Below are 18,140 nucleotides of genomic sequence, written 5' to 3' on the forward strand. Positions count from 1 at the left end.
AGTGTCTGTCCAGGAACAACCCGTGAGACAGAAGAAGGAGTGAGGTAAAACACTGATTCAAATGTTTGATGAGCTACAGTATGCTTATGTCCAGAAGAGCGAGCTTTTCTCAATGTTATGGATATCTCTAGAATGGCCTGAGGATCTTAGGTGAGTGAGTGATAAACACAGTTCAGCTGTGCTGGTTATTCAGATTTCTTCCAAGACCATTCTTAAAATGAATTTGTTGGTGGGTTTGTTGCATTGTTGTTTTTGCAGATTTGAGGTGTCATACGGACCGTCTGACCTCTGGAATTCAAAGGGACAGCCAACAAAATTCTACCATGATCTTTTCCTTTTGTGAAAGGAAAGCCAGACAGAGTTGTGTATGACTTCAGCAGAACACATGACTTTAGGGAAAAAAGTGGTAGCAAACTTCTTATATTTACTTTCCATGAGAAGTGATTAGGCATTTTGTTCGTGCAGCCCATGTGGTTATGTTCTGTAGTTTCTGAATGAGCATACATCTCTCTGTATTCCTCAGAAAAAGCATATCATAGTTCAGTCTGAACAATGGTCCAGTAAGATACTTAGAGGCTTTCTCTTAGGTCTGCTGAAGATAAATTTGTATTGCCTGTGCAAAAGTGTGGAGGTGATGGTACGGTTAAAAAACTGCTATAGGAGATGTCAGTGATATTTCAACATCAGTATAAAATTAGAGAAAGGTAAGGCAGTGGGTAGATATTTCCCAGCAGCATGACTGTGGCAATGCTTGATGTCACGGCTCTCTTGGTTGCTTGTTATCACCTTTGTTCTGGTGTTTATCATCCACAGAGGTCTGCAGGCGCGGTGGATCCGATGCACTGCACGTTTACTGAGGCATATGAGAGCAATCATGCTCCTTGTCTTTATGTTTGCAGGGATAAATCCGAAAACATAAACTCGGTGTAAATCAGTGCAGCAAGGTCTGTTGAACCAGTAACTCCATGAGGTATGAACTCCCCCCTTGTCTCAAATAAGGCTCTGTCAATACCTGGTCTGATTTAAGGCTGTGTTGAAGGAATTCTTTCCCCATGGGTGAGAGTGATGCTGGAAGGAGTAGGGTCTGTGAGCTGTTGGCTGAGGAGGGCTTTAGCTGTAGCACCACATTGCTACCAGATGTGTGAGCTTTGCTGATTGAGTTGTTCTGTGATGAGTCATTGAAGTTAGAGTTTGAAAGGGAAGATTTTTGCCAGTTCTGGTGTTTGGTGAAATGCGAGTAGCTGTCTTTTTCCTCATGGGCTTTGAGAGCATTTCTTGCATTTGATTTCTTATAAGTGCAAAGCAAGGTTGTTATATTAAAGACAAGTACATTGCTGGCTGAGTGTTGAACTGGTTTTGCATCTCAGGAACTTGACACTAAGCCTACAAACAATTAGCAACTCCAGATGGGCTCATTATTATCGATTTCAATAAATGAGTGATAATTTTTAACACTTACTTGCAACTGAAGTCCATTCTGAGACAGGGTTGTTTTTTCTGGTGTACTGTGTATTGTGAAGAGAAATAGCAGTTCTGCCTTCATATAGATCTGTAAAATGAGGAGAATCTTTTCAATAGTCTCAGGGTTTGGTGCAGAAAATAATGAAAATAACATTTAGTGAAAAGGACTTTAGAGCTTTTAATTTATAGCAGTGAAGAGAAACCATTACCTCTAAAGAATTCACAAATTATTTTTACTAGCAGTCTTTGCCATGCACATTTCTGCTTCTGCATTCAGCAGAAACCATTTCTACTGGTCCCAGAGTGCGAGACCTTCAGCTTAAAAGTTTTCCTCTGTCTGGCACATGCATATCTCTTGGTCCCAGTTCTGACTGTTCAATAAAATGCTTTTTATTGATGACAAAAATATTTGGGTTTAAGCATATTTTCCATTTGAGAATATAAAATACAAATGACACCCGCCTGTTCATTGTGTTGTAATTAAGGTTACGCTGGTGTTTAAAAGCCTCACAGGAACTTGCAGTATCATAGTTCTAGCTGCTGTACAGATGGTGATGCTTTCTGTGTTGAGGAGATGTGGACCAGCTATTTAATTTATTTTGTGCCTTAGCCAGGACTACTCTATATTTAATAATGCCTGGTGGGCAGTTTTACTAAGCTCTTGGAAGTGCAGGTGAGTACTGAGACTCCTTGCTAAGAGATTGGGCACAGTGTGAGAATGTCTAAGGATGAGATGAGAAACTGCAGTGGAGACATGAGGCAGGATCTGACAACTGGCAAGGAGTGAAGCTGGGCTCAGAGCACGACTCTCCTGGGTCCCATCAAGCACTGCCTTCTCTGAAGAGAGATGGTAATGCTGTGCTGACTAGCAGTCTCTTTGCTAGACAGCGCAGAGTTGTACACGTAGTTCCTTTACTACAGGCTATTTACAGCAGGGCTGCAATCACAGAACCTGAATGTGAAGATTGTGGATGACCTGACAGTGTCAAGTTACACTATTCCTATCTGTTGCATGATTGTGCTCCTGATAGGTTAACACCTATCTCGAACATATTTTGTTACCTACTTCTGATGTTTTATCATCTCCCTTCCTTTGCTAATTCTTTTACACCTCGTGTGTACAGGCAAGAACTGCATTTGGAAAGGTCATAATACCTCTTTAATGGCGCAGCAGATCAATTGTCCACATCTTCTTTTTCATTAATCTTTTCCTGACGACCTGCTTTACTGTTATTGGTGTTTCAGTTCTGAGGGTATCAGCAGTGTAAAATGAGACCTGATCCATACACCAAAGGGCTTTTGTTGACTCAGGAGCTGGACTTGGTCCTTGTGGGTCCCTTCTAGTTCAGGATATTCTGTGTTACCAGAAAGGTCAATCAAGGAAAACAAACAACAGGCCTTCATAAAAAAAGAAGGAAACAGTCCAGAGGTCACCTTGATATATGGGTGTTAAGTATAAGTGTAGTTGTAATACAGCAATGAAAAAGTCTTTTTAATTGTCCATGGGAACCCCATTCCACCATGAGGGAAGAGTGTGACAGGAAGGGAATTAAGTGTTTGGTTTCTGGAGATGTCTGGGATAACCCAGGGAAGTGAGAATATAGGAGAGACACTGTCACAGTAATTACCCCATCTTCATTTTTAACTGAAAGAACATCTTGCTTTTTTATTGCCCCAGTACTGGGAGCTAATTGAAGAAAAAAATCAGTGAAAGACAACAACAAAAAAATCAGTGGAACTTTTCAAGTATTTGCTCTTCCCTTTCCTACCATCTGTAGTTACTTTTGCCAGAGAATGTTCTCACTCAGTAATTTTCCATTGATTTCAAGGTAGCTCTTTTTTTTTTTTTATTTCTCTCTCGCTTCTCTGCTACGTGAATTCTTTGCCATTGCTTTCTAAACCCTGATAGATTTGATGAAGAGAAAGTGTTAGCAGTTTTTGAGTCCATAACCCCTTCAAGGTGATTTTCTCGTAATTTTGTTAGCTCCTTACAAATGCTCCCACTTTACAGATCTGGCTTCTGTAGTCTTCTGGCCATGGCTCCAGAACCATTAATGCTAGGTCACCCAATGATTCAAATCTGGTCTGGGTCAGGTATGGGTGCGTGATTGTATTTCTGCTGAAGTATTTGGAAAACCAGCAGTTTATAGAGGTTTTTTTTCCTTTGTTCTGGGAAGACTGGCAACACCTGTTTAGAATAAAACAACATTTTTATCTGGAGTTATTTACTGTGATGTGAAGACTGCATGTCCAGACAAAGTGTTACACTCAAAACCTTGTTCACAGCCAAAAAGGCAGTGTGTTTTTATATTGCAAAGAATTTATTCTTAGCGTAACTGAATTTTTGGAAGTCTAATCACGATGAATCCAGATGCAATTATTACAGAAAAAGAAAGAATAATAATGCAGTTAAAACTGTTGTACCTTTAGTTCTTGGTTTCTATCCCTCTTCCTGGTGTTAGGTTCACTCCTGTTCTGCTCCTCTGGGTTCCAAGGCTGCTGATTTTATTGTGGTAGTAGTGGGTGTTAGAGCAAATTGTCAGCATCTGAAATGCTTTCTTGGGAAAGGTATGAGGTTCATCATGTTGCTTTCTCTCCTTTCTTTTCTCTCTTTCTCTCTCTCTCTTTTTCTCTCTTTCTCTTTCCTGTACGACCCACCTGAGGTCATTTTAGTATGTTTGGTAAAACAACTTTACACCTGATTCTTTTCTTCATTGGTCTGTAGTTCCACATTGCATCTGAGTTTTTGCTATGCATAGTTGCTTTTTTGTTATTAGATACAATTCCTTTGTTCTCTTTGTTATCTCTGAGGCCAGTTTTGTCCAGCTCCAGGTCTGCATTTCTTTGGTTGACCATTGGTGATTTGTTTATGGCCATGGTCTCAGGTGCCAAGCCTGTGCCCCGTTTCTCACCCTGTGCCTCTACTCTTCCATGCCACACCCTGTGTCTCCACTTCTCAAGTCCTCTGCTGTGATACGTCTCTCTCTACAAAGTTACATTAGTGGTAAATATTCTGTATAGAATAGCTGCTTTTTACTGTTGTCTGTGCAAAACTGTTGTTGTACCACACACAGACAAAAATAAAACAGAGGGGATACACATGCCTGACCAGTTACAGGAATTGCAGTCACACCCAAACTAGTTAAACCAATGCTACAAGCAGGCCAAGAAAAGGCAAAGCAAAAATGACACGTCCCAAGGCCTTGAAAATTCACTGCAAAGCTTATGGCCTATGAAGAACAATGGCAGTACTGAATGGCAGGGCCAAAGGTTAACCCAGCTATTTTTTTCTGTACAAAATCTAACTGCTGGAGTGAATATACCTGTGATCATTGCTTGGTGTTTTGTGATCAAAGTGTTTGTTGTGTTTCTACCCCGGTACAAAATGAACTGATAAATGAAACTGAGCTGAACCACACCCTCATTCATACCTTCTGCCTTTAGTGAAAATAAAGCAGTTGTGCTGCTTTTATTGCTTTTTTAATAAACCCCATTGTTGACTTCAGCTGATATCACTGCTCAGTGATCTACTCAAAGAGAAAGATTGCACACATTGGTAGTAGGATTGCCTTCATGAACAGATTGAGCTTAATCTGCCCAGGAAAGGGCTGGAGGCTGGAGTGACTTTGGTGCAGTTGTGAGATTGAAGGGCCTGTCTGCCTGCTGTGGAGAGCAGATGCTGAAGGTAAGGGCAGGTCACTGGGACCTGTAGTACCAGAGATGAACTGCTGAAGGGTTACTGTCAAAATCAGTTGATTTAACCAGCAGATAGATACTTTTAACAAATCACAATTGATCAGCATCTCACTTGTAAGTAGAACTTCTCTGAAAAGAAATTAAAAATGTGGGATCTTCTGTTCATATTTTACCCAAGTTGACTTTTGGAGTAGACTCTTCCTGAAAATTCAGGCTGTGTCTTCCAGTCTTAGAATTGGTATCTCACTCCCACACAGCAAATGAGTCCCCGCACCTTATGAGGGAGTGCTTGAGTGCTTCCCAAGTCTTTTTCCTCAAAGGTGAAGCAGCATGCTAACAGAGTAGTCATTAAAGACTGGGGTGTGAGGAGGAGAATGTGGGGGGACTGGTGTGGATGTGTCCAGGGTTTGTGCCAGCAGAGCAGTCTTGGGTTTTCAGTATTCCCACCTGTTTGGGTACAGCATGTGCTGATGATCCCTGTCTCCAGCACCACAGAAAGACAGAGTTCACCTTTTTTTGTTAAGACATACTCTGATTCTAGATTACACATTCGGATTCCACTTTCTGTTTCCACCTTTCATAGAGAAAAATACAGGCATCCTGCATGAGATTTTTCTCATCTGATTGGATCAATACAGAGTTCTGGTAATCTCTGGGTTGGTGGTTTTTCTTTTTTTTTTCTTAATTTTTTTATTTTTGAAGACAATGAGAAAGAATCAATTTTGTAGACAATGAGTCATCTCAGTTTCTCCACAGTGACTCTAAGTAGAGCCTACAGTGAGTAATTCAGATGTGACCACCTACACAGAACTCCCTCCCCATCGTTGTGGTAAGGGCAAAGAGAGCATTGAATTTGGGTTGTTCTCAACTCCAAAAAAGGAAGGAGCTATTTCTTAACTCACAGCATCCCTCTTTTTTACATGTTAACTAAATATATTTGTAACTGAGAAGAGAGCAGAGATTTGTAGTCTGTTTTCCTAAGCCCCATTTCTCCATGTATGTGTATATATTTGTCTAGTTTGTCCACTGATAATTTTTCTAACATTTAGACAGTTTTAGCCATGTGTTACAGAGAAGTGAAAATAGTAACTTGTGACAAGTTTTGCTTTTAAGCAAAAATGGTTATAGGAAGAGAGGGCACAGCAGTTTTTCCCTTACAGAAAAAGTTACTTTGATTTGCCACACAAGGGAATACCTAGATGAGAAGGATATCATGAATATGTGCAGATTGTCTTGGACAAGGCTTCTCTCAAGTTGGAGAAATACATTATATTCTGTTAATTTTGCATTTTCTTCTTCCCATTTGCTTTCTCTGGTGTCTGCAAAAGGCTGTGTTCAGTTAAACACGCAGCAAATACAAACTACTCTGCCACAAGACACTGATCTTCAGGAAACCAGGGTAAGTTCTGGTTCAGATTGCTATATCTCCATGGGAAGTAGGTATCTAAATTGCTATATCTCCATGGGAAGTAGGTATCTAAAACCTCTCTACCCTCAGCAGAATCAATAAACTCCACAAGTAATTCAGTAGAGCAAAGGTAGGGATCCACTCCAGGAAGGCTGAATAGCTGTCTAAACTCCACTGCCTGGGTTCCCCTTGGTTTAGTAGAAGCAAACACACCCATGTTATCCATAAGGCAGAGGCAAACTATTCTGACCTCATTGATCCTACTCCCTTTGAGTTACTTGTTTTTTCACATACACTGATATCTGCTTGAGGAAGCAGAAGTGGCAGGAGGAAGTGGCTGTGGGTGATCTTAGTTTAGCCCTCATTTCAGATGAATGAGAACTGATGAACAGAAAATCCTCAGATGAGTTTGCATAGTTTGTATTCCTCATTTCACTGCAAGGCAGAAGAATTAAAAGACTGTTGTTTTCATCATGTACCCTAGAAGTTCTTCCTCATGTTGGGATGGAGCTTCTTGTATTTTAGTTTATGGCCCTTGCTCCTCATCCTGTTGCTCGGCACTACCAAAGTGAGTCTGGCGCCATCCCCTTGGCAGCCACCTTGGAGATACTGCTGAGATCCCTTCTCAGTCTTCACTCCTCACACCAGTGCTCTGTGTTTCTGGAAACATCTTGTGTTGGCCTAGGTGGAATTTCAGGAAACAAAGCTGCTAAATTACTGAATACTTTTCTGACTTGAGCACTGAGATTTTGTTAGGGACTAATTTCATGCAGGGGCTGAACTGTCAACAGAATAAAATGTTCCCACTCTTTTTTTCTGAGCTGAATGTGGCAGAGCACATGGCTGTGTAGTGTCTGTGAAAGCTTAGCAAGGTGTTACAGTTTTGCTGGGTGATACAAGACTCTTCACATTGGCTATATTTATACATTCTTTCCTCCTTCTTTTGATTTTTCCCAGGATGGAACAAGTAATGTCATTGATTAGTAAATCACTGGTATTTTTAATTCCTGTGGGTGTTAGGTTTATTGGAGTGAGGGGTTGTGTGGTATGTGTTTTAAAGAAAATCAGAAAGTTTAACAATATGTGTTATATTCTAACTAAGGTGTTTCTTGAATAGGAACATAGGAAGGAAGCTAAAGAAAAAACCGAGACAGCACATGAACTGTGAGAAGTACACATATATTTGGTTAATCTAAACACAACTGGTTCTTAGTACATAGCTAGAAATTGAGGTGCTGCCAGAATACAAATTGTAAAAGAGAAGTTGCATCTGTCTTTTTATTGAGTTCTTGTTTCTGTCTTAAGATAAGTACTCATTAATATAATTCTTGTTTCTCTTTCTTTCTTTTAAAAAGTTAATAGACTTTTCCTAAAAAATAAAAATTAACAAGAAAACGAAAGATTTGTTGTTTCCATTTTTTTTTTCTTTCTCCTTGCTAATTTTTGCAACTTGGCATGGGAATGTCTGTATTTGCATCAAAATCCTATATAGGTTTTTACTTGTGTGTCTTTCTCTGGCTTGATAAGTTTTTAAAGCAAGGATGTCAATGTTTATAAGGTAGATATAAATATTGATTAACTGCAAGGATGATTTTGAATTGTATGTAGGATTTCCATCATGGCTTTTGTCTTTATTCAAAGTACTTGTGGAGACAGATGTTGCCAGCTCTCTTTCTTCTGTGGGATGCAGTGGGAAATCCAAATTTGCTCTGATATAGGAGATAGCAGCACCACCCAGGTGTCTTAGTTCTGTGCCACAGGATGTCCTGAGCTCTGGAATCAGTGTTTTCCACAGGCAGGGCTAGCAGACAGTGGGTGTTCTTCTACCACCAGGGGACACCTGAAGTTGGGTTAGTGAGTTCCTGTTCTGCCACAGCAGTCATGCAGCGTGGAGATTCCCTTGGCTGAGGCAGCTGCCTGGGCTGTCTGAGGGAGAAAGCTGCAGGTCAGGACATGGGCTGCTTCATCACAGCCCAGGAGATCTCTTGCCAGACGTCTTGTCAATCAGCCATCTCCCTGATGGCAGTCTGTCTGTCCCTGTGCAGCACTGCTTCAGCCACCTGAAGCCTGAGGTGCTGGAATGTCTCCATCTCAGCCATATTTTTTTGACCTAGAAATAGTTTTCTCAGAGCAGGCAAGATCTTAATTTCTAGTTTAGTCCTGCCCTCTGTAGCATGTGATATTTGAAAACAAAGGCTCTGGCTTCTTCTGAACAATACCAGAGATGCCAAAAAGAAGCATAGCAATAACCCAGTGTGCAGGAAGCCACAGAGAAGAGCAGGTGAGATTGCTGTCCTCGTAGACGACCTTGTTTATGTTGGCAGTAAACAGGGTTGTGTTTTGAACCTCTCTTCATCTTATAGCTTGATTTATCTTCAATGCTGAGGGCCTGTGCTGGTGGTTGGAAACCCATAAGCTTTGGAGCAGAGACCCAGATGTGTGCAGCATCTCTAGGAGATCTGTCAGACCTTCCTCCCTAAGAAGGCCCAGGGCAGAGGCAGATGGACAGGGCTGCCTTTGCATTGTGTGTCACCTGGGGAACATGGGATGCCTGCCTTGCCTGCCACTCCCTGCCCAGACTCCTAATGCTGCAAGCAAAAGGGCTTGTGCTGGGCTGGATTTTGCAATCCAAACATTTCCATCAGGAACTGGAATCAGACCAAAATACGGGATTATCAGCCTGCTTTCAGAAGGTAGGAACTAACTTTGCACTCCCTGGATATGGGCTGGAATTAAATTGGTAGAGCAGAGTCAAAATGTCAGTTCCCTGCGGAAGTCTAACAATTTCTTGAATATTTTTTTTCTTCTTTTCTCTTGTAGCTGAGGATCATCCCATACCAGCTGGGAGCTTGTTAGAAACTGAACTTCCCTTTTGTTCCTCTCATGAATACAGATCATTTTGTAGTTATCTTTCTTGTGCTGATCAGAGAATATTGATCCAGGGGTCTCATAGCTCTTGTCCTTCCTGGTTTTTACCTTCTGGACTTTTGACTCATGAGAGCATGATACTGTGGGCTCCTTGCTGTTATTAATTACATGGTGCATATTGGTTTGTCTTTGGGCGTTGGTCTTTATTCTTGGAATCTTGCAAATATTTTAAACAATCAGCCTATTGTTTAGCAAGTGCTCTACACACACTGTGGGCCTTTTGTGAATTTCAGTTTAAAAAAAAATAAAAGAATGACTAATGGAGCACGAATGGTGCTTGTGACACTGTAGTCCATTGTGTAACTATTGAGAGCAAAATTTGCATTCCTAGAAAAGCTTGTTCACAGTCAAAATATAGGGCATTTTCTTTATGGCTCCTGGGAAAAGATGTACTGTGTATTCAGCTCAGGATGCTACTTGGAAGGATCAACTTTTAAAAAATGTCATTTTCCTCCCTTGGAACATTGAAGTCAGACTGAGACCCGGCTTTGCTTGACAACAGAAGTGACTTCTTCATTCAGGCAAGTGACATGGGGGACTATTTTAGGTCTGTCACATACATGCACCATGATTTGTTTGCTAAAATGGCTTCTCTTTTAGATGATGGTCAACTTTGACATTGGTGGCCCTTTTAAATAGTGAGAGTGCAGTATTATATAATATAAATGTATATGCCAGAGGCAGCCTGGCGGTCTGTGCTTTTCTTTCCTTCAAAAGCATATTTGTTTATGGCTTTTAGTTCTTCCCCTCTGAGGTTGTCACAGGTCAAGCAGAGGTTGAACTGGGATCTTTAAATGTTTACAAAAATTGTGAGTTCCAGTCAATTCACCTGAAACTAAAGCTGTCTGTCCTGCATGTGCCAAAAAGATGGTACTGGGTGCTCAGAGGGGTAAGCATCTTACGTATGCTATAGGTAGTTTCCTGTGTCATTTGTTGTCTAGGTAGAATTAGTCTGTTTTGACTTTTTATTTCACTGTGATGAATTAAGATCCAGTCACTGCTCGCTGGAGATACCACTCCTTTGTCAGTCAGTGAAATCTCTGGGAAAGGCATTGCCTTTTATAATGGGCACACGTGGTGCCAGTCACTGTGGGATTCCTGTTCTGGGAGGGATGGTGTTAAAATGTTAAACTTAGTTTACAGCAGCAGAGTGGAAGCCAGCAGAGAGTGCCCAGCTCCTGCTGCAAGGCCCTGGTTCTGGCAAGATGCCAACAGAGCTTTCAAGTGCTTACCTGGAGAGGGGTGTGTGAGGGACTTCTGAGGACCCTTAGCAGTATGTGTGTATACACAGATAAGGACTATGGGGACCACTTAGCCTTAGCACAGATCCACAGAGAGCTGCTGCAAATGGGAGAGTCTGATGTGGGCAACAGCTGGGTGTTCCAGCCAGTGCTGCCTGGGACAGAGTCATATTCATGGGGAACAAGCACTGGTTTGTCTCCCTCTGCTCTGATGTGACCCAGGAGGTTTTTCAGTATTAGCTTTTTCTTCTCTTGAAGGAACAGGAGTGTTGGAAGTGTTGGGGAGGGAGTGTTGTCAGTCTGAGTTTGGGAAGTGAGTGAGGAGTGCTCAATACCTCTGGAGCATTACACACGTAAAAGAATTGCCCAAGTGATACAAGTGCTTCTATTCATGGCCCTGCTGTAAATTCAGATCAATTTGACCCAGCCCTCTTGGCATCTGAAGCTTCAAATTAAATTGTATTTGCCACTCGTCATCATTAATTTGCAGTTTTCACCTTGATTAATTTTTAGGAATGAACATAATGAGAAACTTTTAAAAAAGCAGGAAGAGAGGAAATGGAAATTTGCCTCTACAGTGTTTTTCTCATTTATGACCTCTGTGTCTGAAACTGTATTGCTCAGTGGTGCATTTTGTCACCTGTTTTCTGTGTCAGTTCAGTGACTATTGAAACAAAATATTCTGTTTGATACAGAAGAAATGGTGTGAGCAGCTCATGCCAATTAGTGTCTGAGTAATTGGCACATCTCTGTGAGCAATGAAGCAGCTGCTTGTTGTACTGACAGAGATAGAATATTCATAAAGAAGGTGCTGGAAGAGTGGCTTTTTCATCACTGGCTACTGATTTTGGTTGTGTTATTTATAGGAGTGAGCCAGGTTAGTTTTTATGACATTGAGACATTGGTACACAAAATAGGTGTCCTCAAGCCCTGTGCATGTACTGCAACTCAAAGTGGGCATATTATCCAGAGATGTGTTTCCCTTCTCTTCCATGAATTTTTTTGAGTGTTCTGGGTGTTAAATTCATATGCATATTCCCGCTTCTGGATTTAGGAAGGGAACTTGGAACTTTAGGGATCAGAACTTAATCTTACCTTCTTCCTTTTGATGTTCTCTAGTTTTGGGGTTTGCTTTTTTTTTTTTTTTTTTTTTTTTTTTTTTTTTTTTTTTTTTTTTTTAATACAGTGTCTTACTTTGAAGCAAGACAAAAGTCTCTTTTTACCCCCTGCCACAGGCAGAGACATGTTCCCCTAGACCAGATTGCTCAAAGCCCCATCCAACCTGGCCTTGCACGCTTCCGGGAATGGAACATCCACATTTTCTCTGGGCAACCTGTGCCAGTGTCTCACCACCCTCATCATATCCAGTCCCTTTCTGCACAGGATTTACTTGTCTTTGGGAAGGTGTATAGAATTTATGTTCTTGCTGTTTAGAAGTATAGTAGAATGACTATATGTATACTTCATAATTTTGCTGAACAGAGTGAGGCACACTTCTAAGAGCTTGCTCAGAAATGGCCATTCTCAGTAATTAACAGGCTGAGATGGTTTAGGCAGATCACACCTCATATTCATTTTGTGACTTCTGTCTAAGATTTTGCAAGAAGTTGTTGTTTGGTTTTAAGTGACATGTGAAATTGGTTGTTTTGACTTTTCTTCTTGAGTCACCCGATATAAGAGAAGAGGTTGTATAGAGTGGTCATCCTTAGGGTGATGTTCACAGAAAGCTTTTCTCAGAGATCACAGAGTAGGAGTTTTTCTTTCCTCTGGAGTGTGAAGACAACTAAGTAAAATATCCTGGCTTTGTAGTATGAAGAATGTTGTATTAAGTTCCCAACAACAGGGGTAAAGATATAGATAGAGGAGCTCAGTCCTTCAGAAATGGTGCATTGGTCTGCATCAAGTTAAAGCTTCAGGGCTTCATGGTTTGATTCTGGCAGTTTCTTTGCATCTTTTTGCTTATCTTCTACCTGGCTTGGGCTCACTGTCGTGCTCAGATCCTCACAAGGTCAAAGCACGATCTTCAGAAGCTTGTACTTGTGCTTTCTACTTCTAGGGAAAACTATTGCTTCTCTATGCTAGGAAGGAAAGAACTTCATATTCAAACTCCTAGGGTAACAGTTGCCAGAGCAAATGGCAACTATGAATTTTGTTTCTCTTTCTGGGCTTTCTTATACATCACTTTTTTTACATTGCAGGGAGATTACCTTGTATCATTAATGGCAAATGCCACTTAATTATATTTTTTGAAGTGGCTTAAGACTTTATCACGGGTTTCCCCCAAAATATTTCCCCTGCATGTTCATAGTTTAACAGGTCAGGTTTGTGCATCACAGACACTTCTGTTTGCAGCTCCTTTCCATCTTTGTTGACACTTTAGGCTCAGCATGCTGGCATGCCTTCAATTCTGCTACGGGTGCAGTAATACCTTTCAATTGCCTGAACAGGAACCACCGGAGGGCATCTGTCTGAGTCTGAATTATGTTTGAAAACCACCTGGCATATTGTGAGATAGTCCTAATAATAACAATGAACACTTTATCAGGAGTTGAGTCACTGTGCTCAGTTTCCAGTTTTTACTCTGACTAGTTGCATGTATGTATTCCTTATAGCCAAAGGGTTACTACTGCGTGCAGACGTTCTATAATACCATTGTGCCGACAGCTCGCACTTGGACCATTTATCATTCCAAATCTGGCTATAAAGAAAAACATCTAAATAATAAAAATAATTGCCAAGATGAAAGATAGATCAGTGTTAGTTGCACCCTAGACCTGTTTTCTGCTTTTGCATGGGGGAGGAATGAGGAGAGGAGTAAATAGGAATGGCAGTCACAGGAGTAAAGTCCTTTCCCTGAAGGTGCTTTTGACCTGTTGAAGGGGTCTCTTTTCATACTTAACACAGACATCCATCAACATGGACAAGGAAAAGCTGTCTGGGCCTGAAGCACGAGGAAGAGAAAAGCTCCAGGAGGTCCTTGGTCATCCCTGGTTCCTCACAGGAGCTCACTTATTTTTCTATAGGCGGACTCAAAGTATTTTGTGAATCTGAGTATATGCTGTTTTCCAGAACCTTAATGAAGTTCCGAGCCAATACCATAATTTTGCGTGTTTAAGTAGTATTGCAGATAGCAGTGACTGGCACAGCCCTAGTGATTTCTAACCCTGGCTCAGATCTGTCCAAACTTACCTGTGTTCTCAGATGTTTGTCAGGTGCCCCCCAACCCAGCACTTAAATGTGTCCATCATGCCCTGGCCATCCCTCAGTCTACTCTGTGTTGCCTTACTGGTGAGATGCAGCTGTTGGGTGTTTGTGCCTGTGAGAACAGAATGTCCTCAGTGGGGTCTTCAGCACATTAAGCTGATGCCAGACGTACCCGTCAGGCTGCCAAAAGTACTGCACGAGACAGCTTTAACTTCACATTGGCAAAAGCTGGGATAATGTGCAGAAGCCATGGCAGAGGCACAAGTAAATGATTTGCTTGATTTGATGCAGAGGGGCTGGTGGCAAAGCATGGAGGGAGCTCTGCTGTCCTCCCTCTGAGTTTGTGTGCCGGTCCCAGGATACTCTCCTGTTCTCCCTTATCCAAAGGCATATGAAACTCTGTGGTTTGAGGATCTTTGCTGTTGTATTGGCAGCAAAGGGGAGCTAAGATTGACTAAACCACTGAAACTAATAATCTTCTCATGTGCATGCAGGGACATCAGATTAATTAGTTTGCTAAGCAGTGGAGCTGGAGCTGTGCAGCTGCCTGACACCGATAAGAGGAGGGAGCCACAAACCAGCGGCCTTTCTGCTGTCTGCTCCTTCCTTCCATCTCAGCTCCCTGGAAATGGCAGATGAGGAGAAGAGAGGTAGCGAGCCAAACATATGCAACCTATGCATACTGTGCTGAGCTGCATAATCCAGAGGTATTGTTTGCTGTGTCTGCAGGCATTGCTTCCCCAAGGCTCCCACTGCTGTCACTGGAGGGAGGCTTCTCTGGTGGTTTCTGCAGGAGCACAGGGACATTGGTGTGGGGAGCTTTTGAAAATCTACTTCTAAAATGCAAATGCTTTTGTTCTTTAACAGCCACTTGAAGCCAAGCATGATCAATAAACAGAAAACACAGTCACAGCTCAGACATGCTGTGTATTATCATTCTCCCCCTTTTTCATTTTCTTTTTCCCTTGCATAATGCTGTTTGGCCCTTATTTTGAAAGTGAAATTAATTAGCAATTTCATAAAAATCTTTGGTTTATAATGATTAGAAAATCACTGCTTGTGTATTAAGCAGTCACTGGGAATGCATCTAGGCAGACAAGTTGTGTCAGCAGGAAAACTGGTGAAATGTTGATCCTTTTGTTAGCGCTCTCCCTCCCTGGGAGCTGTTCAGAGCAAGTTAGACAGACAGCTCTTGGGAACTGTTTGGGTCTAGCTTGTCCTCACTTTGGGGCAGAGACTAGCATGCTCCACTAAACCTGTCTGGTCTTTCCAGCTCCCTTTTCTTTCTCTAAAGGACATTAAATTTTTGATGGAAATGGTTCTGCCAGTAGGTTACTGTGATTTTGCTGTGGTTGCTTGGTTGAGCAAGCTGTCCTGCATGGGGTACAGGGCCAGGTCAGCTGCTGGTGTGCCCTGGCTTGGGTACTTACACCTGTGCTAAAGGATTCGTAAACTCAGCAGAGCTGCTGACCTTTCAAATGCATTTAAATACACAAAAGAGTGGGCCCTGAGAGGGGAGGCAGCTAGAAGGCTTCTGGAGGCTTACCCTCAGCCTCTGCCTCCCCAGCTGGAGCTGGTGTGGGAGAAGGCACGGTGGGGACCCAGGGACAGGAGTCAGGCTTGTCACCCAACAATAACAGCATCTACAGTGTCTGCTTGGTCTTCATTGATGACTTTGAGTACCTTAAAGTATGCTCTAAGTACCATCTCCTTATAGGTTGCTGTACAGTAAATGGGTGCTGCTCTGTGGAATAATTAAATTAAGTGCTTCTTTTTTTTTTTTTTTAACATGCTTTTAAAAATCAAGATAATTAAATGGGTGCAAAAGACCAAGGTGAAGACTGACCGTGCAGAAACCAGGCTGAAAGAAGTTTCAAGGGAGCACATAAGGGGTCTGAGCTCATTTAAGGAGAGTAATGTAAAAATGTGGTTTAGTGCTAAGCCTAATTTAGCATGCCTGCAGGCTGCTGTGCGCAAAGTGTTCTCAGCCTTCCTCATCATCTCCAGATACAGATTCCTTCCCTCTCTGTGTGCTGCATCTGATGATTTATATAGCCATGTAATGAATCCAATCAGCCTTGTTACCCAACAGCAGACTCTCTTCATGTTTATTAATAGTTTACTGCCCTGTCAGATCGGCAGATTGAGCCGTGCATCCCATGATGCCTGTCCAGCACAATGGAGATGGCAGCAATGTGCACTCTGGGTCCGGAGGAGAGAGGAATGTGAGCAGCCCAGCAGCAGCAGCAGAAACTTTATATCAGATTTGTTGTAATGTGGAACTATACCCAGATACAGTGCTTATATGAGGCCTTTTCCTTCACAAGAATGGGAGGTTTTACAGATTTGGTTCTTGCTGTTTTGGTGTAAGATGATATTCTGCCTGAACAGAGGCTGTAGGGTGTCTGGGGCATGAGTTGTACGCACAAGTCACTCTGGCCATCCGGAATTGTGTGTTTACCTGGCAACACCACAGCAGCTGAACACATTGGAAAGCTGAGTGATTGGCTGTTGAACCTTGTACAACAAGTGCATTCAGTGGAATTGTGTTAATCAATTGGCACACCAGTGTAATTTGTTTTAAATAACTTTTTACTGTTCCTAAAGGTTCCATTTTGAAGTTTCTACTTCTCAGAATGAAAGAGGTGCCAGTGCTCTTTAATTCTTGAACAGACAGGACTAACTCCCAGCAAGAGCCAAATTTTTCTGTGGTCCTTTTTAACAGTCCCTGTGCAATACTTTGCCAAACTCCAAAGAATAGAAATAAAAATGGAACATTTTGGCCTTTTGGTGGCTGTTTATCAGGAGCAAAACAATTTTCAGACAATAACCAAATCTCCAGGCCCTTTGGAAGCTCAGATACAGCTATTTCTAGGTTGTCACGTGTCTAATTAACGTAAGTAGCTACAGTAATACTCCTGGTGATATTCTGCTTCAGCCAAGGCTAGGCTTTCAAGTCTGATAGCTGATCCTTAAGAGTATCTTTACACCCAGCTAATACCTTTGTGGGGTTGGTAAGAATTAATTGGCACAGGTAGTATTCATCTCTGTATAGTGACTTCAGGAAGTAACATTGTACCTCATAGGATCTTTATTTGCAGCCATCTGGGGTTTTAAAAGCCTTGGTATCAAATACTCATTTTAAGCAATTAGGGTTCTAGGAGAGGTTGCAGCATAAAAATGCTGTAAAATATAAGCTTATTTTAATTGTTTACAGCTATATTAGGAAAACTGTATAGAAAAGGAAAATTTTTGTTTTGCTTTGTTATTTAGAAAATTGCATTTTATATCACCAGAGACATATGCTGGAAGAGTCTTTTTATTCTCCTCAGCTTTGCATGCATCCTTGAAGAAGAAAAGTTGTGTGCAATGAAAAGAGTTTTAATTCTGAATTTCTTCCCCCGCTGTACAGCTGCGGTCGGAGCTGTGCTGGCGCGCGTTCAGGAGTCTGTCTGTTTTCATCCCCTTGCAGCGCACTAATATCTCCCATCTGAAGGGCTGAAATGGAGGCCCTTAGCTCTGTAATTTAGGATTTGATCCAGTGCTAAGGAAACTTCCCCATCCAACCATCCAGGAGCCAGTCTGACAGTCGCTCTCTCAGCACCTGAGCAGGGAGCAAAGGCCCTTTGCAGCTACACACCCCGCACTCACAGACAGACCAAGATGTGCTACCATCTCCACCCTGGATTTCCCTCAGCAGGGTCTAAGATGACTCCATCCTTAAAACAACTTAATCTTGGTGCAGTAACTAAATAACAAAATAGCAGCTCAAGCTGGTGCCTCTGAGGAGGGACCCCAAACAAAGGAAGCCCTGGGCTCTTACACCCTGCCAGTGTAAATGCAGGACGGTCTGGGGTCACTGGCTCCTGCCGTGTCTCTGGGTGTCCGCTCACCTGGCCGGGACACAGGTCCCCAGGCCCTTGGCTGTGCAGTGGGTTGGCAGTTCTGGCCTCTTGGTTCAGGCTCTCATCACACACATCTCAACCTGCATCTGCTCACCCAGCTTTGGGCACTGAGTGGGTTCCTCTGCTCAAGGTGGTGGTTGTGGTTAATGTTGGCTCAGTCAGAGCTGAGTTTTAGTAAAGAGTTGTGTACGCTTTGGTAATCCCTGGTAATGGCAAGTAGAACAGGTTCTCTTAAAGCACTGCTGAGAGCTGAATAACTGAGAGTGGAAAGGGTAGGAACAGTGGGAAATGCCTGAT

The 18,140-nt window shown here is 42.2% G+C and overlaps 1 protein-coding gene across 1 annotated transcript in view; it reads left to right on the forward strand.

The window, feature by feature from the left end:
• MTMR2 (myotubularin related protein 2) overlaps positions 1 to 18,140 on the forward strand; it is a 62,834-nt gene that overhangs the window by 3,356 nt on the left and 41,338 nt on the right. The gene's annotated exons all lie outside the window — the stretch shown is intronic.

The sequence above is a fragment of the Melospiza georgiana genome, chromosome 2, assembly GCF_028018845.1.
Source record: "Melospiza georgiana isolate bMelGeo1 chromosome 2, bMelGeo1.pri, whole genome shotgun sequence".
NCBI lineage: Eukaryota > Metazoa > Chordata > Aves > Passeriformes > Passerellidae > Melospiza > Melospiza georgiana.